The 25,684-nt window shown below is 41.4% G+C and overlaps 1 long non-coding RNA gene across 1 annotated transcript in view; it reads left to right on the top strand.

Annotated features, from left to right (window-relative positions):
- The first annotated feature begins 215 nt into the window (after positions 1 to 215).
- LOC135212332 (uncharacterized) overlaps positions 216 to 25,684 on the top strand; it is a 49,341-nt gene continuing 23,872 nt past the window's right edge. Inside the window, exons 1-2 of the long non-coding RNA XR_010313869.1 lie at positions 216 to 610; positions 9,210 to 9,480. This is a non-coding gene — a long non-coding RNA (uncharacterized LOC135212332). The remainder of the gene's footprint in view (positions 611 to 9,209; positions 9,481 to 25,684) is intronic.

The following is a 25,684-nucleotide window of genomic DNA, read 5'->3' as shown; positions in this document are numbered from 1 at the left end:
AATTTGACTTATATTTTGAATTTTTGGCATGTTTTGAAATAATAATTAGAAAACATATGGAAGTCATGAGAATGTTTTTAGCAAATTTTCAATTAACATCACAAATTGAAAAATAATAGACACCATCTGACAACCCTTCTTGCGGTCCCATTGGAAACTTCTGGCGGCTAGCGCCTTCACTAAAGTGCTGGGCTCACGCTTACCCGTCACTAACCCCTTAGTGTAAGAGATACTCTTCGCTTGTAGAGTGGCTAGTTTGTTTTTTCGGTGATTTATACGTTGTAAAACGACCATCAATGAAATGAGTTAATTTAATGTCGTGAACGTGAAAAAAGTGTTAATGAGGAAGAAATTTCTCCACCTGCTCAAATAGGTGTTTTGGCCCCGCTTTACTGTGGCCATCTTGGAAGACTGAACCGTTTATCCATTATCCTTGAACAAAAGTTTGTGGACGTGGTTCTTGCTGTAGTCAACTAAGTTTCAATATTTTGTCTCTCTTGCCCAGGTAAGGGTGAACTAAATTAGTGACATGGTGAAAACTACAATTTGTAGCTCCATTCGTTGGTAGACAAGGATGACTCATCAGCTAACCTGATCATCTCTAGGCTATGTAAGTGATATGCAATTTGACTGGAGTAACCAAGGTTAGCTATGCTGTATATAAAAAAAGCCCAAAGATTAATTTTGAGTAAACTTAACCTTTTGAGTAAACTTAATCTTTGCTTACTACAAAAAATATTTAAGCCGATGGTCCCTTTGCTGAATAACCACTGGTTCCATGCAACGTAAAAGCACCATACATACAAACAAGCAAAAAATATTCAACTGTTATAAAGCGTACGCTTCCTGCAAGTGTACTTGGTCTTGCTAGTGGTGGTAGGCCTAAACTTTTAAAATGGCAGGCATACGTAGGTAGGTGGTAGTAGCCCAGTAATATGGCAAATGTTTTCTCAACTCAAAACTTTGCCCCTCGATCCAACAATAGGCCTAGGGTTTAGTAGTACGAATTTATTTTTCCTTATTTTGGTGGGGTGGGTGATTGTTAAACATATAGGTAGGCTGTGAGTGAAATATAAGCTTACAGTTATAGGCTCACTGTACCTACCCTAGTGTTGAGTTCTAGACAACCTAACCTACTCAGTCTGACCTAGAGCACTTTCAAACTGTAACCTAGAGTGAAATCCTAATCTAACCCTACTTGAAGCACCAGGATCTTACCTTCCTAACCTGACCTAGAGTACTATCCTACTATTGTTAACTAGCTGCAGGCTAATACATAGAATAGGCACTACATCCCCATTTCAGTATCATAGAATTATTGTTAGTTGCATGTGCTATGGTTCCACAATGCATTGTGTAAGTGTGGGGCAATAAGTTAATGATATAATCAAATTACGTTTCCGTGTCAATTTCAGTTATCAGGAGCTTGTAAAATATCGGAATGTAAACCCTGTACAGACACTCCTCACTTGAACGTTCAGTCGGTAGCTATAAGTGATTTGGCATAGATTGATTGCTTGTGAGTTATCTGGCGTCACAACTACCAGGGTCACCGACGCCGGGATTTGGCATGCAGTAACCCCTTGTCACCTCCTCCACCTCTGGTAGATAACTCAGAATCTGAGTGCCTAAATTTGTGCACAATTTAATCTGAGAAAGTTAATTCTTAGAATTAAGAAATAAAATTTTTATATTAGAGAAAGATATTTAGTAAGTTTAAATATATTTATGTAAATGATAGTGTATTTGTTATGTAAGTTGATGTTTAAGCCTAGCATGTAGGCTAGACTTTGTGTACAGTATACGTACTCATAGCTATATGTATGCACTGCATATGAATACACATACCTTGTACACTCGACAAGAAAACTGAAGATACAGTTTTCATTAGCTTTCGTTCATCCAATTTCCCATTTGTTTTTACTGAAAAGACATAATATCGCTAAATTTACTCTAGAATATGAAAGTATACTGCAAATTATATCATATAAGTTAAAACTGCAAAACAAAACCGTTCAGATACTTAAAAACACGATATATGTCCGAAGTAATTGGAATATCTCAGATGGATTCGTTCATAGAGATCTGGTAGATAGAATGTGAATTTCTGATTTTAGTAGTACTATGTATCACGACGACAATAATTACTCGTTTTGCTTCATGAACAGAGGTATAGCTATTGCCTCATCATAAGTGGTGAATGCAATTATTTTAGTTTCTACAAACTTATGTTTGTACTCCAAAGGGATTAAAGTTAGCTGACGTCAATGGCACTCATGTTGCGACGGCTAAGGTAGGTTGACCAAATCTAGTTGCATCCGCAAGAGCATTTTTTATGATGTGAGGAGGAGCCCTAGAACTCCGAGCGGGAAAGCGCAAGTCACTGGATACTGGCTACGTAACGGATTTCACACTTTGATTACTTTGACGTTGACATGGATCGAATGCTAGTTGCTGTTTACAAAGCTAGTCTTTAAATACAAATCTTAATCAAGGTTAAAGTAGCATGTCAGCTCAAAGATTTTCTGGCTATATGCTCCCATTACAGAGCAGTTCGTAGTAGCCTACAGCCCTACACGACTGCATTTCTTTGCCGCGAGGCTGAAAGATCTTCCACGATATAAAACTTTAATTGCCTGTGCAATACATATTGAGTTATTTGTGGTAATAAATATTTTTTTAATTAACACAGCTTTTTTCGTGAACGATTTGTGGATGAAACCCGATTTTCAAAAGTCAATACTATATCAAGAAAGCAAGAATGACTGCACCCTGTGTCTAACATTTTCCACGTCTTTTTACAATCTTTGAATGCTATGGCAACTGTCGAATGTAATCAAGATTAGGGTAAGAATTTCTTAGAAAATTAACTTGAATATTATGATCCTTCAAATTTCATCTAGCATAGTGCAGCACGACCTTGGCAGTCATATCATATCGCGCAAGCATAGCCCTATCGATAGAGATACTTAATTCATTATATTTTCTTCTGCCTTTCCCCCGTCACAAGTCCGTCACCAGTACTATAATTCTCTTCCTCTCCTCTCTCCTCTCTCTCTCTCTCTCTCTCTCTCTATCTCTCTCTCTCTCTCTCTCTCTCTACTATCTCACTCATCTCCTCTCTCTCTCTCTCTCTCTTCTCTCCACTTCTAAAACATATTTTAAAAAATATACATATTACCACTCAATCTCCCAAAGAAAATATGAAATTAAGTAGTTATAAATAGGCCTAAGCTTTCACATGAGCAAATTTTGCTTTCTCTCTCTCTCTCTCTCTCTCTCTCATCTCTCTCTCTCTCTCTCTCTCTCTCTCTCTCTCTCTCTCAGCTTTTAAAAGCACATTTGAAAAAATATTATCACTCAATCTCTCAAGTATATAATGAATTAAGTATCTCTATAGATAGGCCTATGCATGCGCTCTCTCTCTCTCTCTCTCTCTCTCTCTCTCTCTCCTCTCTCTCTCTCTCTCATCTCTCTCTCTCTCTCCTCTCTCTCTCTCTCTCTCTCTCAACTTTTGAAACATTTGAAAAAATATTATCACTTAATCTCTCAAAGTAAATATAATGAATTAAGTATCTCTATCGATAGGCCTAAGCTTGCGCACGCTCTCTCTATCGTCATATTTCATCCTTTACTGTATTGTTCCTCACGATTTCCACAAGTACTGCCCAAATTGTAAAACACTTTCTCTCATTGTTTAAGATCCGTCTTCAATTACGTATGAATTTAACGTGTTTAGTGTCAAATATTACTTATAAATAAGGATTCACAGTAGGTTTTAAAAAAGGATGATCGATATTCTACCCTCAACTGACGTTACCAAACCAACATTAGCGGATACTATAGAGCCTGTTTCTACATTCAAGTATAAATGATTATAGGACCTCAACAGAATCTTTATGGTGTAAAGTTGTTGGAAATCTAGAAAGCAACAATCGCTACGATTTTGAAGCTCCGCCCCCTTTCAAGAGTTGCCAGGTGTGGCATTATTGAACAATGTATGTCCGAAGAATTAAAAAAACTATCTTAACTTTCCTTGCTGAGTGTACATGTGTGTTCATACATGTATGTATACACGGTGCTCTCTCTCTCTCTCTCTCTCTCTCTCTCTTCTCGTGTGTTGCGCCTCAGTGGCATGGTTGGTATGGTGTTTGCGTTCCACCTCGGTGGTCGTGGGTTCGATTCTCGGCCATTCCATTGAGGAGTGAGAGATGTGTATTTCTGGTGATAGAAGTTCACTCTCGACGTGGTTCGGAAGTCATGTAGAGCCGTTGGTCCCGTTGCTGAATAACCACTGGTTCCATGCAACGTGAAAACATCATACAAACAAAAAATCTCTTCTCTTGTACAGTATTTTTATCATTATTTTATTAGTTTTATGATTGAAGTCAGTTACAGTAATGCAACATTAACATATTTATATTTTTAGTTTGTGCATGTGAATACTTATAGTATGTATGGATTGCATTAAGGGACCTGTAAACTTACTGTGCATTTGCTTATACCTCTCATTCCAAAGAAGAATGTGAATGAAAGTTTTGATACCAAGAGAGAGAGAGAGAGCAAAGCAAGCAAATAAGGAGTAAAGGTGTGTATTTCCTATAACGCAGTACATGCATGTGTCTCCCCACATGCAGAGATAGAAAAAGTTATGCATGTAATGACATGAAATGTAGTAATGAGTACAGCACGTACCCTACAGCATTGAATAAATATCAATTGAAAATACTGTGAGAGAGATTGAGTGCACATTCAGGTAGCTTAATTTAATTAGATTGGCAGAAAATCTAAAGTTTATACATGATTATTATTGTTATTCAAAAGATGAACCTTATTCATATGGAACACTCCCCATTGACTAAATTCAGACTTTCAGAATATGGTGTTCATTAGCAAGAAGTAAGAAGAGGTAAAGGGAAATACAGAAATTAGAGATTTCACTTATTTAAAAAGAAAGAATAAATTAATGGATGAAAATGTATTGAAATGTAAGGAGAATAAGTACTACTAGGGTAGTGACTGTTCCACAGTCCAGCGGTCCTGAGGAATCAAGGACCCCTGTAACAGTGAAGTTCTACTGTGAGGCACATTTACTGCATTTTGGTGCTGTTTCTCAGCAAATCTGGTTGTTCTTGACAGGAAAAAGGGATCAGGGGTCAATTGTGAATGTGAAAGATGCCTTTCATTTAACCTGTGGGTTTGTTTTTTGTTTGCAATATTGGTAGATCTATATTACTATTCCGCGGCGGCCTAGACTATGGCAGTTGCGTTTTTCTATGCAGTTTTACCTCCTGAACAAGAATTTCTGTAATATTTATTCGGACGACTGTAATTAACCCCCAGGGGCCAGTACTATACACAGCAAAATACGTTGGACACCCCAATCCTTAGTGGATGTCGTATCCGTGGTTACGTTCCTTGGAACTATTCTTTAGACTTACCGCAATATTTAACAATAAAGCTCATTATCATCATCCGAGTAATCCATAGGAGATGGAGATGAGAGTTGGCTGGAGGAGGGGAGGGGTCCTGACTTCCATGTAGCAGAGGTGGGAGGTAGGTGATACTAGTATTGTGAAACTGAATGCATAAAGTTGGCTTAATCAACTTAGACAATCATTACCAATCCAGTAGTACCTCAGGATACGAAATTAATCAGTTCCGAAGCGTTCTTCATAACCTGATTTTTTCGGATCTTGAACCACATTTTCCATGTAAGTTGCCTAATTCGTTCCAAGCCCTACAAAAATACCACAGTAAAATTTATAATAAAGCTAAATTGACCAATAAACAATGAAATACAACAATTTGGACCATTCAGTACCTAACATAACCTTTATTGTAGTACATACCTGTAAATAAAGTGTATTAGTGTACATGGTACAAGAAATACTTTACATTCATGTATGTACATATGTAGTAAAATGTGGAACCTAACCTTACCTTTTGTGTGAGGCGATCTCCGAAAGTGGCGACAGAGGAGGAGGACAAATGGCAGAAAACATGAACACTTAACATTACGATACACATTAAAAAACGGCAGAAAACATTAACACTAAACTTTACGAAACACATTAACAAATGGCAGAAAACATTAACAATTCTTGATTATATCCATCTTCGTTCTCCATAGAAGGCATCCTCTTCTTTCCGTGAACTTAAGCAACATTCTTGGGACCGATGGCTAATAACATAAATGAGGGCCCCAGAACCAGAAAGTCGGATATGCCACTTCCACGGATTTGGAGTTATGCATACTGGTAGATTTGGCAACCTTTTCTCTGTGTATTTGAGGCATTTTCTGGCCATTCCACCATTTACATACGGTCGAAATTCCTACTGGGACAGTCGGAATTATCGATTTTAGCTACAGGAAAGAACATGACTTCGAGCGGTGCTGGCAGCCGCTCGGACGCTTCATGAGGACCAGATCGACGCATATCACTAGCGCTGATTAAGCCAATGAGAGCGCGCGTCACTTTGCGGGTAGCGAATTCTAGGCCAATGAGCGTTTTTCCCCATAAGGCGCGTGTAAGCATCGACCAATCACCGCGCAGCTTACAATCTCCCGCCAATGTTTACATCTCACTTCAGTGATCATAGCGGGAGATTACGATTATCCGTTGTGTTGTGCTGTTATTTTGTCTAAATTACTCTTTATTTGAGTACATTATGTCTTCCTCTGGCAGTAATAATAGTCGTAGTACTAGTAGTAGTAGTAGTAGTAGTGGATGAGGGTCACAGCTGGTAGCGATGTTTGGAGCTAACAGACTGCAATCTGATCGAGTTAAGTCCCCTTCACATTGCAGCTTCTATTAAAGGATGGGGGCCCTAGTAGTAGTAGTAGTAGTAAAAAAAATTATTATGATATTATTATTGTGTATTATTGATGGTTAAACATCATGGTGATTCAAGGTTATCATCGTCAACATCATTATTACAACCATCATAATATTATTATTTCTATCATTATTATTATTATCATTATTATTATTATTATTATTATCATTATTATTATGACAATAGTATTACTATTCTATTATAGTATTTTCTTGTGATTGATTATAAGTATCGATGTATTATGATGATGAAAGGTTATCATCATCAGTGTCATTATTAGTACTAATATTATTGTACTATCATCATTTTATTATTTTGCTATTATCATCATCATTATCATTATTATTATTATTATTATTCCCATTGGTTATCATTATTACTATTATTATTATCATTATTATCATTAGCAATACTCGGTTTCTTATCACAAAAATGTATCGTCTTTTTCAGCACACTATTATTACTTATCAATATTATTATTAATATTATTATTATCATTATTATTACCAGTATTATTACTATTACTCTTATTAATATCATCATCATTATTACAACAATATGATAACACTTTATTATCGTTTACACATTCAATTATGGTTTAAGTGCTTGTTATGACTCAAATATTAAAAAAAAAATGGGAGTTTGGCAGACATTTTGAATGCTAGCGCGCAAGCGCACCCAACAATTTTTTTCAAATTTTCACAAAAAACTTATAAAGAGTATAGCTTTCATATGAAACTAAGTTTAAATCGATATCTTTCTTAGAAGCAGAGTAATGAATGATAAACTTTGAGGCCAATTTACTCATTTTTTAAAAAGTGGCATATACGACTCGCTGGTTCTGAGGCCCTCAAATAAGTTCACACAACACGATAAAGTAACTTACAGTACAACAAAAGTGAAGTCACTAACACGAATTTACGTTAACAAACTAAATATATATGTATATGTGAAGGAATTAATTCCAGTGTTTATGATAACGCTGTTGCAAAAAAATGGTCAAGGAACGCCTTTACATAGAGGTATGATGCTGACCAATAGGAGAGCAGGATCTTATGGCGGTGACTAGCATCAGGAACCAATGGCGAGAGCGGGAGGATGGTGGCAAGTCTACTCGGTTGGCGGCGCGTGAGTTTTGAAATTGTTCTTGGTGGTCCGGGTGAATCTCGGGACTTTACAGTAACACCCTTTTTAGCCTGAATTATTTTCGTATGCAGAGGCAAAAAAATCTTTGTCTTTGCTTTTGTAACTTGAATTTTTCGTAAGCTGGGACTTTCGTTTGTCGAGGTTCCACTGTAATAGAATTGGAGAGGGAGGAGGAGAGATTATTTGGAAGAGGAATCTCTCTCCAGAAGGACTTCAGGTATCAAGGACCTATCTGGGGTTGCTTCTTCTTTTCATTTTTTACTGGAATTGGGACCAGCTTGACAGTCTGTGAACCACTGTCGCACAACAGAACTGTCCAGAAACATTTGTTTCTGGTGTCTAAAATTTCCCTAAAGTGAAATGAGGCATTGTCATTAAACATGTTGGAGAGACAGATTACATGTTTGTTGGAATGATAATTCTCCACAAAATTTTTCTATCACTCCACTTTGCAAACATGTTCTCAATCACTGAAGTAGGCACATTATTTGTTCCCATTCCCTTTCTGAATTTTTCCAAACCAGCCTCTGCTGGCCTTAAATTCACTAACAGCAGCATTGTAGGCATTTTCGTATTGAGATCAGCATGCAACATCCTTGCCTTGCCTCCAAAACATTGCTGCAAGTTCTTTCTTAAATTTTAGTGTTCCTACTTTTTTACAGCAGGGCTGGCACTTGGAACTTTCTTTGGCCCCATGATAGCTTATTTGGCAGTTGCACTTGTATAAAAAAAAAACACACACACAAAAACAACGAACACAAAGACAGAATGGGTCACAAGAGAACATGGGATGCTTTGCTCTTAGTGCTTGTTAAGTGCCTATTCACGAGGTGGGCCCTGGAAGGAGCATTTCCGGGGGAACGAATTCTTAGGAAATGTAAAAACCAGAGTCAAAATTTCATCGGAAAAAGTCAATGAAAACCTGAATTGTATGAGAACCAGGGTATACAAAATCTGAGGTTTGATTCTGTAATATATGTATGTGTATGTTTTATTCAGTATATAAGTATGAATTATGAAATGGACAGCAATCACCTTTTTTTATCAGGAAATGCCAAATCCATTATTATTGTCTATAAGGTTGTTATTATTCCTACTATTATTCTTATTTTTTCTCAACTTTTATTATTTCTGTAATAGATTTTTAATTTTTCCCCTTATGTATATTTCTCATTTATGTTATTATCAATCTTCAATATGATTATTTTGTCATTTTTTTGCAGGGGGGTTACATGCCCTTGCCAGACCCCTGGCCATTGATGGAAGATGCTTTCCAAAATCCCTGGGCCAGTCTGGATGTATATACTTCTTTCTCATTCAGCCTGATTCATTGGGTGATCAGTAGGGTATGGATCACCTCGGTTCTTGTGATGGCCTTAGTTGTTCTGCATTGGCCTCAAGCTGAGTGATATCCAGATTGCTAACTCTCCTGGCCGGGCCACTGAGAGAGATGCCCCTTGGGCTCACTCTCCCCTGTCAACCACATGCTCAAAGGTGCCATCTTCAACTTTATTTAGTTATTATACTTATCTAGCGAGAGGCTTAATTGTTCCTACAAGATATACAAACCTTCGGTCCTTTACATTAGGAATTACTTTACAGCGAAGTGGGAACATGGCTGTTAAATTCTAGAACAAGATGGTTAGGCAGTAACTACCATCTGGTAGGCGGGTAGACCCACTTGCCCGGATGTAAACACTTCACTTTGCTTTCAGCGGTCTTCCATTGAAGAAGTAAGTTTGTGAGCTCTTGCTGACTAGCCATTAATCATGTTTTCCTCATGGGATCTTCCTTTTATTATATTAATATTTTGAATATAAAGTGTTTGATATTAATAATTAATTGGCTTTGATAATTAATATACAAACCCACTTTTTGTGATAAGCCTTGCTAGCCGCCTTTCCCCTTTGTGTTAAGGGTCAGCGGCAAGGCCTGTATCTACGTACACCCTTATCACTTATTTTCACCATTTAGTATCAAGGCAGGACAATATGTTTATTTGTTATTTATGCTTACGCTTTTGAGAATTACCGAGAGGGAATAAGGAAGTTTGCTTTTGTTTTTCTCCAATATTCCTTCTTCTTTGCCCTTTTTAAACTAGGTTATTGGACAAAGAGAGAGGACCGATGTGTAGGTTTGATGTTTGCGGGATCTCCTCTCATTTTTGAGGGGAGTACCATTGGGTGCAAAAGGATTATCCATTTTTAATCATTTTCTTTCTTATACAGGCTAAGTGAGCGATAATAGATTACTGCAGTAGATGGTTGGATGTCTCTTCATGTTGGTGATCATAACCTGTTACAAGAGGATTGATGACTAATATTAGTCTCCTTAGGCCTTTTGGTTCGAGGCAAGGAGCTGCCCGTGCCAGTGGAGTGCCTCTTGAGTGGGCATGAAGAGACCTGGTAGCGTGGTTGGTGCTTCTTGCTCAAACTGTTGTCTTTTGAATCAGATGACACGATGTGCATTTAAAGAGACAACTTTCCAATGGTGCTCTGTCAAAGCCCTGGAAAGGGCAACAGGCTCAACGAAGGGGGTGACTGTCCATGGGCAAACCCCGCTGACCTCCCTTGGACCTCTGGTATGTCTTCTCCCTGGCATTGGAAAGTGGGATAGGGACCTTCGTCCTGCAGCCTTGATGGGATGGGTAGCCCCCTCCTTAACACTGACACTGGGCATGACACTGTTGATTTTTCTCAAAAGCACTGAACGAGGAACCCAGCTCCATCATTGCCTGGGCGAAAAACTTGAACTTGTTTTGATACGTAATACAAACCTTTCGGTCTTTTAACAATAGGAAGGTAACTAGTGGCAGCTGGAACGGTCGTAAGCTTCGAACAAGGGAGTTCGGTAGTTAACTGCTTGTCTGACGGTGGGCGCGCAGCGCGTCTGGGAGGTGAAGAACTACTTTTGCTTTCGGCCGTGTTGGCTGAGGACGTGTTCACCATCGCTCTCTGCCCGCTTCATCGTAGTATGCTTTGGTTTGGTTGTGTATTTCTCCAACTTGGTTTGTTCAGTGTATAAAAGGAAATTATAAGTACGTACTGTATTTTTCATTTACTTTTTGTGCAATTAATTATGGATCATGGGTCAATCCCTGCGCCCCCCCATCAACTGTAGTGTGCGCCCCGGGGTGGAGGGCCGCAAGTGTGGGGTCTTCCGCTCATTCCCGGTGCCGAGGGCGTGAGTGCTCTTGGGCCGAGCCGTGCAGTGTTTGTGTTAATTGATCGGAGGTGCAGTGGGTGCTGTACGAGGGTAGGAAGAAACGCAGGCCTGCTAAGGAGTTGTCTGAAAGCTCTCCAGCGACTCCTTTGGTTACGGACACCTCGTCTTCTTTCCTGCCCCTGGCTCAGCTCCTGCGTATGGCACCTTCCCCTTCGGGGGGGGTTTCGAGGCCCTTCTCTTCGCCCGATCCGTCGAGCGTAGAGGAGGGCACTCGTTACCCCGACGTACAATTGTATTCAGGGTCTTATGTTCACTCGGGGTGGGGTTTGCCCCCCCCGCATGAGGGGGAACCCCTCCTAACTACCCGACTGTTGCTCCCTCAGGTGCTTCTGCTGCGGGGGACGACCTTGGACAGGTGTGGGTGTCGCTGGGACTGCAGGGCGCGCCGAGTGTCCAGGGGCTGCTCCAGCATCTGGCGAGGGCCGTGCCGGTCACTCATGGAGTGGTGACCACCACTACAACTACCATATCTACTCCAGGGTACGCCGCCCCTCCTCACTTTGTTTACACCCCACATGTGATGTCGGTAATGCCAACGGCTGCCGTGCCGAGGAGGGGCATGCCTCCTCCTCCAGGGTTCTTCTCGCTGGCAGCCCCTGATTTCCGCTACCCCAAGAGCTCACTCCTGGACCTCCCACCGGTACCCAGGATGTCGCCGGCTGCTGCCCCATCTCCTGGAGTACCTGACCTACCTGCCGCTCCTGCTGTTCCTGTTGTTCTTGCTGTTCCTGCACCTGCCAACGTCGTTCCAGCCCATAGTGTTGCTGCCCCAGCCGTTGGTCCTTCCGGACAGGTGCAGTCGGGCCCTGTTGCTTTGGCAACAGCAGCCCCGGCTCCACCCTGGATGGAGGACTTGACGGCTGTCCTGAGAGAGCTGATGAAGAAGAAGAGGAAGGTGTCGTCGTCGTCTTCTTCGTTGCCTGCCGCCGCCTCTGCCCCTTCGACTTCCAAGGCTTCCAAGCCGAGGAAGAAGAAGGCTGCCTCCTCCCCCCCAAGAAGGCTCCTTCAGGAACTTCTAAGGGCCCGTCCCAGTCCGGTGGGATGGGGGGTCCTTCCGCTGGTCCTCCTGCTCCTTCGGGAGCGGGGCCCATTTCTCCTTCCACAAGGAAAAAGAAGACGGGGACCAGAGGGGTACCGGCGTTAGCGCCTGGTGCTAGGGTTGCTGCCGCTACACCAGGTTCCGGCTCGGCCTCTCGTTTGCGAGAGGTACTGAGTGTACGGTCGCCCTCGGGTGGCCATGCAGCCAAGGTCCAGACTCCCGAGTCTGCTCGGCGCCAGGACCGAGGCACGGAGCGGAAGGCTGGCGAGAGCCACTCAGGTGACTCTCGCCAGGCCAGCGGCCGCTCTCGCAACGACCTGCTGGATACCAGGGTTGCCGTGACGGTCCCAGACCGGCCACGGGTTGAGGCTGGCAAGAGGTCCCCTCGATCGCAGGAACCAGCCTCGGCTGGTCCCAGCGGTTTGACGAGCCGCAAGGACACGCACCGCTCTCACAGCGACAGTGGTCTCTGTAGGTCCCCTGACCGCCGCTCCCACCGGGATCGGATGGATAGGGGGACCAGCAGCAGCTCCTCTGACGCACGGGACCGGGGCTGCTGTTCTCGGTCCAGCCGCTCGCCCCAGGGGAGCGGCGCGACCAGGCCTGCAGCTCGATAGCCACCGCGGGTTGGCGATCGCCTGCAGCCCCCCAAGCACACCAGTTCTGCCGGTGAGCGAGGGGGGAGCATCAGGTCATCCTCTCCTGTGCCTTCTACTAACTCGGGCTTCACCGGGAAGGGCGAGGCAACAAGGAGTGGTCGTGAGGGGCGCGCCCCTTACGATCCCACCACGACGCCATACGTACCAGGCACGGTCTTAGGATCGACCAGGGCGTATGCGCAAGTGGCAGGAGGAGACCGAGAGGGGTCTGTCGCTGTTCCTCCTTTTGAAGGAGGAGGGTCTCCGGAGTTGCTCTTGTTGGAGGGGCTTGACGGCCCTACTCCTCAAGATGCAGTCACTCCGGAGATCCAGAGGAACTTTGCAGAGGTCATTGCGCTGATTCGTCAGCACAACGACCTCGGGAAAGGATTGCCGCTCCCACCTTCTGAGCCCAAGTCTCGGCTCAAGTCGTTCTGGGGACCCAAAAAGGAACCTAGACCGACGGTGGGTCTGCCGCGATCGGAGCTGGCAGACTCAGTGCTGGACCAGGTGGAATCGGTCCTCTCCGGACAAGAGGGTTCGCTCAAGTCTGGCAGGTCGTCCAAGCTACTTCCTCCTCCTCTACTGTGACAGAGAAGGTTCTACGTGCCATCCGAGGACCCAATGCCGCCCAAACAGGTTAACCCGGAGCTAGCCAGGCTAACTCCGGGAGTGTCTCTGCAGCAGCTCCTGTCGGAGAACCTCTGGTTCCCGCAGCAGGAGGCACTAGTCCTGGAATCCACCGCCATGGCGGCCCCCTCGATATGGGACCACCTTGACGTGGTGAGGGGGCTCTTGAACCCCAGGAATTAGTTCCTGGGTTTGAGTCCAAGAGTCTATATTTTTTTTTAATATTTTCATTTGGAGTAATATTGTGAATTTTCCACCTTCAGTAAAATTTATTGAACCTGACAAATGGGAAAAGATATCATAGCTGGGATTGGGTTTATATCTGAAGCTAAATAGTGGGAGCTGTGGTAGGATCATCAACTACCCAATAATGTTCGGACCTGAGAGATATCAGATTGATAACTCAAGGGCGGAACTATTCTTCAGGGCTGGACCACTGATTCCAGGGGGTCTAGTCCTGGGGATAGGACTCTCGGCATTCTTTCCGGTTTGCCCATAACATGGTTATGGGTGGGGATTGATTGTATTCTTCTCACTTGTGCCATTGGTGGAAGAACTTTTAAACTGAAGGCTGATGATATTTTTTAATATTTTCAGGTTTAATTTTTCTCTTTTTTTTAATTTTTTTAATATAAAGCTTTTATGACTAGTAACCACAAGGATTCTAGTATCCCTGGTCCCTTTGATGCTGATTGGCACAGATGAACGACCCGTGACATGAACTTGACCGTGGATATTGGGAATGCTCCAGTGGTGGTACTACAGCTCAGGTAGTCATCACAAATTGAAAAGAAACACTTGTGGGAACACAGTGGATAGTTTTTTTGAGGGTGTTTTGCAATGTAAAAGCACATTCCCTTGGAATGTGACTATGAGACGCTCTCTGCTTCGTTTGGTAGTTATGGCAAAATAGAAGAATTGAGGATGAACTACGATGGGAAAGCGAGAAAAAATGGGAGGCATGGCTGACTTTTGAAAAACATGAAGCTGCACTCAAAGCCAGCAGCAGTATCAATAACATAACAGTTTGTAAAAAAGATTGTCAAGGGAGCACTGACCGAACGGGCCCCTAAAAATATGGATATTTACAGACCATCACAATGGGTACAAGTGGCTCAGCCAAATTTGAATGATGACGACACTTTTGAAAGAACACCAAAACCTCCAATGTGGTTGGTAGTAATAAAACTGGCTAGGGAGAAAATTTAATTACTACAAATTTGGCAGATACATCCAAAAAAACCAAAAAAAGGTTGGCTGTATTGACATGGGGAACATCTCAAGGTTTGGCAAAGGCAGTGTCCTAATTCATGCTAAATCAAAGAGACAGTCATACATGCTGACAATGAAGAAATTCGAGAAAGATGATATGATAAAAGAAATTAGACCACACACTGAATTTTAGTTATGGTAAAGGAGTGGTATTTGATAAGAGACCTTTGTGAACTGACAGAAAGAGAAATATTAGAAATCAGTCCAACTTCTGTATGGAAGATAAAAAAGGTTCCAAAGGCAAATATGGTCATTTTAACATTTGAGGACTCTGATGTACCATCTTACATCAATTTTGGAAACGAAAGGGTCAAAGTCAAACCATTTTTATCCAAACCTCTGCAGTGCTATGACTGTTTTCAATATGGCCATCCATCCAGATTCTGTAAAACGATAAAGTTTGTAATAATTGCTCGGCTCCTGAACATGGTCCTTGTTCGAAACATCCAAAATGTATTAACTGTGAAGAGAATCATACCCCATTCAATAAAAAGTGCAGCCAATATAAACATGAAGAGGCAGCTATATGTAAAGCTAATGCTGAACATATAAGTATTAGTTACGCCAGGAAGTTAATTGGTCAGACAAAGACCTATGCTATGGCTCTAAATTCTGTAGCCCCCATGAAAACTAAAGCACCTCTACCTGCAGTAAAACCCTAGAACTATTGAAACCCAGTCATCTGATCTAGGTGACAGGCCGGCTAGGGTTGAAGCACCCCTATCCAAGAAAGATGTGCCTGCTGTTTTAGATCCCTCTCCAGATGATGAAATCCTCCCTGGTGTCTATTCCATCTCTCAGCAAGAAAAACCCATGATGTAATGGAACAAGAAAAAACTAGAAGGCCAAAGAGAGAGAGAACTCCTTCATCCTCTCCTCCACGTGCTCAAAGGGAGATATCCAAACCCCATAAAAAATATAACAAAAATGAAGATGCTCCTGCCCCTGAAACAACCAAGTAATCAAGTTCCTTGGATAAAAAGAAAATAGTAGTGGAAGTCCACTCTCCTCCATATCAAAAAAAATAATAAAAAACATAAATCATAAGCCACATATCTCAAGACAATCTAAAGAAACTCTTATAAAGTCCCATAAGGAAAATAAACAAAAAAACTAGTATAGATCAATATAGAATTTCCCTTGGTAGATCCTAGCACTAAATTCAATCTGGACATTTTACAATGGAACTGTAAAGGACTAAGGACTCGTTCAGAAATATTAAAGGGTATTACTGAGTGAGCATAACCCAGGGGTTGTATGTCTTCAAGAAACTAAATTGGTGGGGGGATTCAGTATTACAATCCAGGTGTAAACTATGAAATCTACAAAATAAACCCCCCCAACCCCACTGATGGGGATGCGCGCCCATGGAGGTGTTGCAATAATTATTACTAAAGCATTGCAACATTTTATGGTTCCCCTGAACACCCAGCTTGCAAGCAATTGCTATCCGGGCTATTTTTGACCGTGAAATCACAATCTGCTCTCTTTACCTTCCCCCAAGATGTAGGTTTCACTCTTGGGGACATTCAAGGATTAATCAATCAAACTATATCCTCCTTTTTTAATACTTGGTGATTTTAAATTCTCATAATCCACTTTGGGGAGTGGAGATTTTTTAGACACAGAGGGTAGGATCATTGATGACATTGTTAATAATAATTGATCTTACACTTTTTAATGATGGTACTATGACATACCATAATCTCTACACAGGTGGTTCATCTGCTATAGACTTAAGTATTTGCTCTTCTTCTCTCTATCTTGATTTTAATTGGTCTGTAGATGAGTTTCTACATGACAGTGATCACTTTCCCCATTCATCTTAAGTTTGTGAGAAATGCCCCCTCGATTTGGTCCTATCAAAATGAAAGGAAAAGGAAGCAGATTGGTAAAATTTCAAGAAGGCATTAACCTATCCCAGGAATTTGAATTCTTCAAATGCCATATAAAGGCTTATGAGTACTTTGCCTCCGAAATATTGAATAGTGCTGAAAATTCAATACCTAAAACCAAAGGGAAACCACACAGACCTGCTGTCCCTTGGTGGGATAACAACTTGTGGTAATTTGAGGAAAATTACCAGGAAATGTTACAGGCGTTATAAATCCAGTCAGTCTGCAACAGCAAAATCTATTTACCAACGAGCTATGGCAAAACAGCGAAAATATTTTTAAAGTAAAAAGAGAATCCTGGCCTGTTTATATAAATGGCATAAATTCCAAGACCCCAACAGATTGATCTGGAAAAAGATTAGAAAGCTAAGTGGCAAGTATGTTCCAACACCAACACCCTGTTTGAAAAATCAATGGAGACCTTGTCACCAAGCCTAATGAAGTTGCTGAAAAACTGGGTGAGCATTTCTCCGAAGTATCGAGTTACAGGAACTATTCAACCGGTTCCAGAATATTAGGAATTCAGCCATTTCCCTTAATTTAAATTCTGGAAATGGTGAATCTTATAATTCCAAGTTAACTTTGAGGAATTAAGGGATGCCCTGTCATCATCTGTATCAGCATCCCCTGGGAAATGATAACATTCTTTACAGCATGCTGAAAAATCTTCCAGAATCGGCTAAATCTATCTTCTTAAAATTTTTAACAAAAAAAATATGGGAACTGGTATCTCCCCCCTTTTTTTTTCTTGGAAGATTGCAATCATTGTTCCCATAAAGAAACCATTGAAAGATCCTCATCTTCCTACAAGCTATCGGCCAATATCTCTTACAAGTGTATGCAAATTGTTTGAGAAAATGGTGAATTCTAGATGATGTAGCATCTAGAAAAAAATGGTTTGTTATCATCTGTCCAATTTGGATTCAGGAGATATCGTTCCACTGTGGACCCACTAATAAGATTATCAACCCAAATTCAGCAAGGTTTCTCAAAACGCTGTCAGACTATAGGAGTCGTCTTCGACCTTGAAAAAGCTTATGACACTGCTTGGCGTTTTGGTATAATTAAGCAGCTTCATGACATGGGAATACGAGGTAATATGTTAAATTTCATCAGGTCATATCTAAGTGATACTCATTAAAGTAAGAATGAAAACACCTTGTCTAATGCTTTTGAGCTAGAGGAGGGTGTCCCACAAGGCAGTGTGTTGAGTGTCACTTTATTTGCTGTGGCTATAAATAGCATTGTTGAATGTGTTTCTCCTCCAGTAAAGACATCTTTGTTTGTGGGATGACCTTGCTATTTATGTCACTAGTTATGATGCTATTGCAGCTTGTAATTTTCTGCAAAGTCAGTTAATGCAATCAGCAATTGGGCTGATGGACAATGGCTTTCAATTCTCCCCTAGTAAAACTGTGGCAGTTCGTTTTACTAGGTGTACCCGAAAGGAAACCATCCCAAAATATTAGGCTGAAAGACACACTAATACCATGGAGGAGGAGGTGAAGTTTTTAGGAATGATTTTTGATAAGAAACTAACATGGGGTAGTCATATTGAGACACTGAAAATTAAGGTGAAGAAGTCCCTTAACATTTTAAAAGTAGTTTCAGGTTTTAATTGGGGTGCTGATAGAGGTCACTTTTACGGTTATATGACTCTTTATGTAAATCAAAGCTTGAGTATGGTTGCCAAGTCTACTCTTCAGCAAGTGCAAGCAAGCTTAGGAGTTGGATGTAGTTCATCATGCTGGTCTGAGAATATGTTCTGGAGCATTCAAAACATCTCCAGTTGAAGCTTATATACTGACACAGAAGAGCTCCCTCTAGACTTAGGTTCGAGAGGAACTAGGACTGCGGTATATGTTCAAACAAACGAAGAGATTCTCCAGAAAACCCGGCAGCATCTATCCTTAACCAAAACGATTCACAGCAGTTTGCAAATGCTAGAGCATCCAAGCCTTTTTCATGTGAGAATTAATGCTGCACGCTGACAGTGTGCCTATTAAAGACCAAAAAATTAAGGCAATACATTGCTCTAAGCTGCCTCCTTGGTTGACCCCAGAACCATCGGTCTGTAAAAAAAAACTGTTGTTAAAAAATCTGTTAATGTCCAAGAAGTGAAGGCTTGTTTTCTTGATCATGACCAAAAGCATTAGGGTTCTGTTAAAACTTTTCACTGATGGATCAAAGACATCAAGTGGTGCTGGTGTGCTGTTGTTCATAGTAATAACTCGTATGTGGGCAGACTTTCAAATAATGCATCCATTTTTACAGCTGAATTAACTGCATTAGCCAAATCTCTTGAGATTGCTTCTACTCTACAGGGTAATAATTTCACCATTTACTCGTATTCAAGAATGGTTATATAGGCTTGCTTCCGTAAATTCAAATCTGTCCAGTTTTGCTGGGTTACCTTCCCATGTGGGTATTGCTGGTAATGAACTTGCTGACCATGAAGCAAGAGATGTCATTAATAAAGAAGACATTCTCTTCCACCATATTCCTTCCACTGACATGAAATGGACTATTCGTTCATATGTTAAAAATAAATGGCAAGCACGTTGGTCGTCTCCTATCTGACCCAACAATAAAAAGTACAAGAAAGATCCGACAAAGTATTGGACATTGGCCCTCTGGTTTCCAACAAAATCGTAGGGTAGAAACTGTATTATGTCGTCTAAGGAGGTTGGCCATACTCGATTGACCCACCGATTCCTGTTGAGGGGTACCTGCACCAGTCTGTATGCAGTGACTCTCCTCTTACTGTGGAACACATTATATGCCATTGCATAAGTATTCTGCGGCACGACAGAGACATGGGTTAGTGGGCAGGGATATAGTAGAACTGCTTGGTCCGGATGTAGCTGTTAATAGAATTATTGGATTCCTTAGAGACATTAATCTTTTTAATGAAATTTAATATTGACCGCCCAGGTACGTTGCAAAGTGTAGTGTATACACTAAAGTGTTGTTTATATAAGCAATACTTATATGAATATGAGTATGTGTATGGTACATGTATATATAAGTTTTTACTCTTGTTTGCATTCACGAAATGCTTAGTTATAATTTTTATGACGGATATCCGTTTTTATCATAATTTTAATTTTTAAAATCGCCTGTATTTATTTAGTTTATAAAATCATCAACATAAATATTCATGTCAAACCAGTTTCATTATAGCGCTGAATAATCCCTATGGATTCCAGTGCTTGGCTTCAAGCCTAAATTTCATATTCCATTCCATGCCATGGCGGCTTTCCAGGCAGTCTCCTGGCTGGACCTGTGGTCCCTCATAGTGTCCGAAGTCGCAGCCTCCTCCGGGGATATTTCTCCTGAAGGGGACTCGGCTTTCAGGAGACTTTGCCAGTCTGGAGGTAGGACCATCTCCTACCTCGCCCACCAGATGGCAAACCTGTGGGCCAACCTGATACTTAAGCGTTGGGACGCAGTCCTTACCTGGGTGTCCAGGGTGGCCGGGCGTGAAGCGGCATTGGGACTTCGCAACGGACCTGTGCGGAGTTCCTCCTCTCTCTTCTCAGGAGAGGTGGTTGACGCTGCCGTGGAAAGGCGGCGCACTGATGACAGTGACCGCCTGGTACACCAGGCAGTTTCGAAGGCTTGTGGGCAGCCTCTATCAACTGCGGCCAAGCCTAAGAGTTTGGCTAGCGCTTCCTCGGCTGCTAAGACGTTTGCCCCATCTAAGCCCCGTGGAAAGACACTGCCTTCGACTTCTGCCAGGGGAGGTCGTCATCAGCCCCCCTCCCAGCCCTCCTTTCACCGAGGAGGGGCAGGGAAGAAGTCGAAGAGAGGTGGGAAACGCTAGGGACAGCGTTCCCCCTCACCTGCTGCCGGAAGGGAGGGGTTGCCTGGCGAGCCATTGGGCAACATGGCAGCGCTACGGTGCCGAGACCTGGATAGTAGACGTCCTTTGGTAGGGATATCTACTACCCTTCGAATCTCGGCTACCCCTCACCTCCAATCCGGTCCACCTTCAGACCTACGCTCCAGGAACATCAAAGGACGTTGCCCTTCGACAGGAAACCAAGACTATGCTGAGCAAACGAGCTGTAGAGATTGTCAGGGATCAGTCACCGGGCTTCTACAGCTGCCTTTTCCTGGTGGAAAAGTCTTCGGGGGGCTGGCGCCCGGTGATAGATCTCTCCCCCCTGAACCGATTCATTCGCCAGTCTCGGTTCACGATGGAGACGGCACGTTCCGTGCTCAACTCCATCAGGGAGAACGATTTCATGCTTTCGGTGGATTTGAAGGACGCGTATTTCCAGATACCCGTCCATCAATCCTCCAGGAAGTACAGTGGAAGGACGGTCATTTCGGCAGAAATGCTGTCCTTACAAGGCAGACGATACCACTTGGTGATGTGGAGTTCTGAAGGAGTTTCATAGAATGGGATTAAAAGGGAACATGATGATGTTTTTAAAATCTTTTTTATCTAATACAGTGGTACCTCGAGATACGAAAGGCTCAACTTACGAAAAACTCGAGATACGAAAGCCAATACAAAAAATTTAACGGCTCTGCATACGATAAGTTTTCAAGATACGAAAGGTTTCTGTAAAGTCCGAGATTCGCCTGAACCACCGATAACAATTTTGAAACTCGCGCGCTGCCAACTTAGTAGACTCGCCACCATCCTCCTGCTCTCTCATTGGTTCCTGATGCTAGTCGGGGCCATGAGATCCTTCTCTCCTATTGGCCAGCATCCCTCCCATCATGCATCTATGTACGTGGTGGCGTGCCTCGGCCACTCAGCACCAGCATCGTTATCGTACGCACGCGGTATTCGTTTTGGGATCGTCAACTGTTTCTGAATCTACTAGTCAGAGTTGACATTGTGACGGTGTTTGTGTCATGTGTATTTTAAAAAAAATTTCTCATTTCTTTTCACAGAAAATGGAAAAAGAGGAGCACCTCTTGAGTGACGACATATATGATATGATTGACCAAGATCTCTCGTGGGATAAGTGACCAAGATCTCTCACAGGGGATAAGTGATCAAGGTCTCTCTCATAGGATAACTGGAAACTTTGCAAGGTTGGTAGAATCTCCACTCCCTGCTGAACAGAGGGATGTTGACCAATCATTTACAACATGCATACCAGTATAATCAAGGCACTTCAGTTTATGTTGAAGGTCAGCAGCCGAACATTCAGTACCCAAATCAGTTGCAGAGAGAGCATTTGGTTGAACAGGGTTTTGATGGACACCAGGGCCAACAGAGTCATGAGGTGCAACAATTAGTAGATAATTCTCAAGACGGGCAGCCGTTAACCCTTAAACGCTGACTGGACGTATTTTACGTCGACATTTTTTGTTTCTCGGGTGCCGACTGGACGTATTTTACGTCGACATACAAAAGGGATTTGCAGAAAAATACTTTTAGGCCTACCAGCTGAAAACTCTTGAATCACGCGCCTTGGGGATGCTGGGAGTTCACGGATCAAGGTGTTGTTTTGTTTAAAATCGTTACGCAGGCGCACAATCGCTAATTTCTTTCTTGCTGCACTAAAAAGTATCTGTGACACATCTCGGAAATTATTTCGTCACTTTGACATAATTTTTGTACATTTAAAATTAGCCGTTACATGGAGTATTATATATGTAAAATGTGCGCATTTTTATGTAGAATACAACAAAAAAAATACTCATGATTGTAGCTTTTATCAGTTTTGAGATATTTTCATAAAAATAATGATAAGTGCCAAAATTTCAACCTTCGGTCAACTTTGACTACCGAAATGGTCGAAAAAATGCAATTGTAAGTTAAAACTCTTATTTTCATACATTCAACTTCCCTGTCAGATATATACTTAGCTATAGACTCCGTTGTCCATAGCTAAGTATATATCTGCCAGGTAAGTATGTATGAAACTTTATTGTACAATAACAATATCATATTTTAGTAATATTCAATCATTTACCTTCATTTTGCAACTAATTGAAGTCTCTAGCACAATATTTTGATTTATGGTGAATTTATGAAAAAACTTTTCCTTACGTCCGTGCGGTAACTCTTCCGAAAAAAATCATACATGCGATTGTGGTAATGTTTGCACCATTTTAAAATTAGCCGTTACATAAAGTTTTATATATGGAAATGTGCACAATTTCATGCACAATACAACTAAAAACAACCTGTGGTTGTAGCTTTTATCAATTTTGAAATATTTTCATATAAAAAATGTGACAAATTTTCAACCTTCGGTCAACTTTGACTCTACCGAAATGGTCGAAAACGCAATTGTAAGCTAAAACGCTTATTTTCTAGTAATATTCAATAATTTACCTTCATTTTGCAACAAATTGGAAGTCTCTAGCACAATATTTCGATTTATGGTGAATTTATGAAAAAAATAAAATTTTCTTTACGTCTGCGCGGTAACTCTTCCGAAAAAATCATACGTGCAATTGTGGTAATGTTTGCACCGTTTTAAATTAGCCGTTACATAAAGTTTTATAGATGAAAATGTGCGCAATTTCATGTAGAATAAATACAAAAATAATTGAAGGTTGTAGCTTTTCTCATTTTTGAAATATTTGCATATAAATCACGATAAATAAAAAAAAACCACGTTCGGTCAACTTTGACTCTACCGAAATGGTCAAAAAACGCAATTGTAAGCTAAAAACTCTTACAGTCTAGTAATATTCAGTCATTTATCTCATCTTGAAACAAATTCAAAGTCTCTCGCACAATATTTAGATTTATGGTGAATTAAAAAAAAAAAAAAAAAAAAAAAAAAACCTTCCTTCCCTCCGCGCGCGGATTCTCCGCCACAAATCTCCGAAATGCGTACGTCCCATTCTCGGAATATTTGCTCCGTTTCATATTAGGCATTTCATAGAGTTTTATATATGAAAATGTGCGTAATTTCATGTAGAATAAAACGAAAAATATTTTTTGAAGGGTCTAGCTTTCCTAATTTCCGAAATAATTGCATATAAAAAAATATATATAAAAAAATTTGACATTTGGTCAACTTTAACTCGTCAGATAACTGCAATTGTAAGCTAATACTCTTTCAGTATAGTAATATTCAATCATTTGTCTTCATTTTGAAAGAAATTGGAAGTCTCTAGGACATATTCAGATTTATGGTGAATTTTTGAAAAAAATATTTGTTTACGTCGTGCGTTACGAATTCATGCATTATTTTGTGATATAAAATTTTCTCTGTGTTGCTTGATCGTTTTACAATGTGTTATATACCAAAATGATCGCAATAGCGCAATTGAATACAATTATATATGAAATTTTGTATTGATAAACATTACCTTAATATGATTTATCTAGCCCTAAATCAAAAACCGCACCAAAATTTACCACATTGGCAACCCTGTTACCTCCTATTCTGTCCGCTAGTTGGCAACCACTTGTCGTTGACAGATACAAAAACCTTCCCTCAAATCAGTTTTCAACGAGCGCCCGTGTTGTTTACATCATGGGCCGCTCTTTATAAATTTCTTTAAACATTTTTGTGCCTTTAAAGCTTTCATTATTTGTTAAATGAGACTTTATTTGAATTACCATTCACGCATTACATCACGAAATAGTAAATTAACTTTGATTTCTGTTGTGGTTCTTATCTTAAATTACAAACTTTTGCGCGACCCGGAACTACTGACCTGTCCAATTCTACAATGGATTGCCAAGATAATACGATGCTTCCTTCTGCCAGCAACATCAGGAACTGCCCTGCTTGTGAGACAAGGATGAGTAGCAGGGATTATGAACCCCATGACATTTGTAGCTCTTTGTCGTGGACAGGTTTGTGACTTGACTTCTCGTTGCGACTTATGTACAGTCAGCGCCATTTGTATGAGAATTTTTGGAATTCTCAATCATTTTGTTGTTTTTTGGACCCGTATCATATTTCTCGCAAAAAATTGGGGGCGGGACAAAATGACTGATTGGCACATTTTACTTATCCACCCATGCACTACTGGTGACAATTTCAAAGAGTTAGTATACCCAAATTGTCAGCCATAAGGAGTGCATTTCTTTTGATGGCGGTCCACATATTTGGTTTTTGTGCTTTGTGTGGCAGTGAGTGTTGGCGTCTACCACGCCTTAGAATGATGTCTGGTAAAAATACCGGCCATGATAATATTGAGAGAGTTGTTGAACTACATAAAGTTGGTAAAAGAACCGAGAAATTGCCGAATTACGGTGTTAATGAGAAGACAGTGTCGTGACTACTCCAAAATGGCGTCAGGCTGGATCTGGTGATAACGTTTCCGAACACAAACACGGCGGGGGTAGGTCTTTGAAGATTCCTACGTAGACTTTAAGGCTTTTAAGGCATCAGTTGGACCTTAATCCTTCAATTACTGCAAAGGAATTGAAAGAAAAGAACCCTAAGCTCCTTAGAAATGTGTCTGTAAGGACAATTCAGCGCAACATCCAGAAGCGTCTAGAATATTCCAAGGTGGAAAGCGCGAGTCAAGCCCCTCATGACTGCTAAGCAACATCGCCATCGTGTTCAATTTGCCAAGTACCATAAGGACTGGACCTTGTACAGTGGCATAAGGTCCTTTGGACTGATGAAGCAACGTTCTGCGTCAGTGAGAACAAGGGCACGAAGGTTTGGAAGAAACGCACTTCGTCAGCGTGTGACCGCAGCTAACATTGACCAGCGTTAAGCATCCGCCCTACCTCATGGCGTGGGGCTCCTTTGGCTATGGTAGACTAGGGAATCTTGTCATGCTTCCTAGATGCCAAACGCTTAATTCTGAGCATTATATTAAGCTGCTAAAGGACAATTTAGCAGTCTTTCACCAAAACCGGCTTTGAGATCCTTCAGCAGGACGGCGCCCCTTGCCACACCTTAAGGGCATCCAAAAGGTGGCTCTCTGACAACGAAGTTGAATTTATGCATGACTGGCCATGGCCAATCACCTGATCTGTCCCCCCACAGAAAACCTTAAGGGAATCTTGAAACGCCGCCTTCGTAAGGAGGATATTTCGACAATCCCCA

Source organism: Macrobrachium nipponense, chromosome 40 (assembly GCF_015104395.2).
Source record: "Macrobrachium nipponense isolate FS-2020 chromosome 40, ASM1510439v2, whole genome shotgun sequence".
Taxonomy (NCBI): Eukaryota; Metazoa; Arthropoda; class Malacostraca; order Decapoda; family Palaemonidae; genus Macrobrachium; species Macrobrachium nipponense.
Note: the sequence above shows the minus strand (reverse complement) of the source record. Positions and strands in the feature narration are given on the sequence as shown.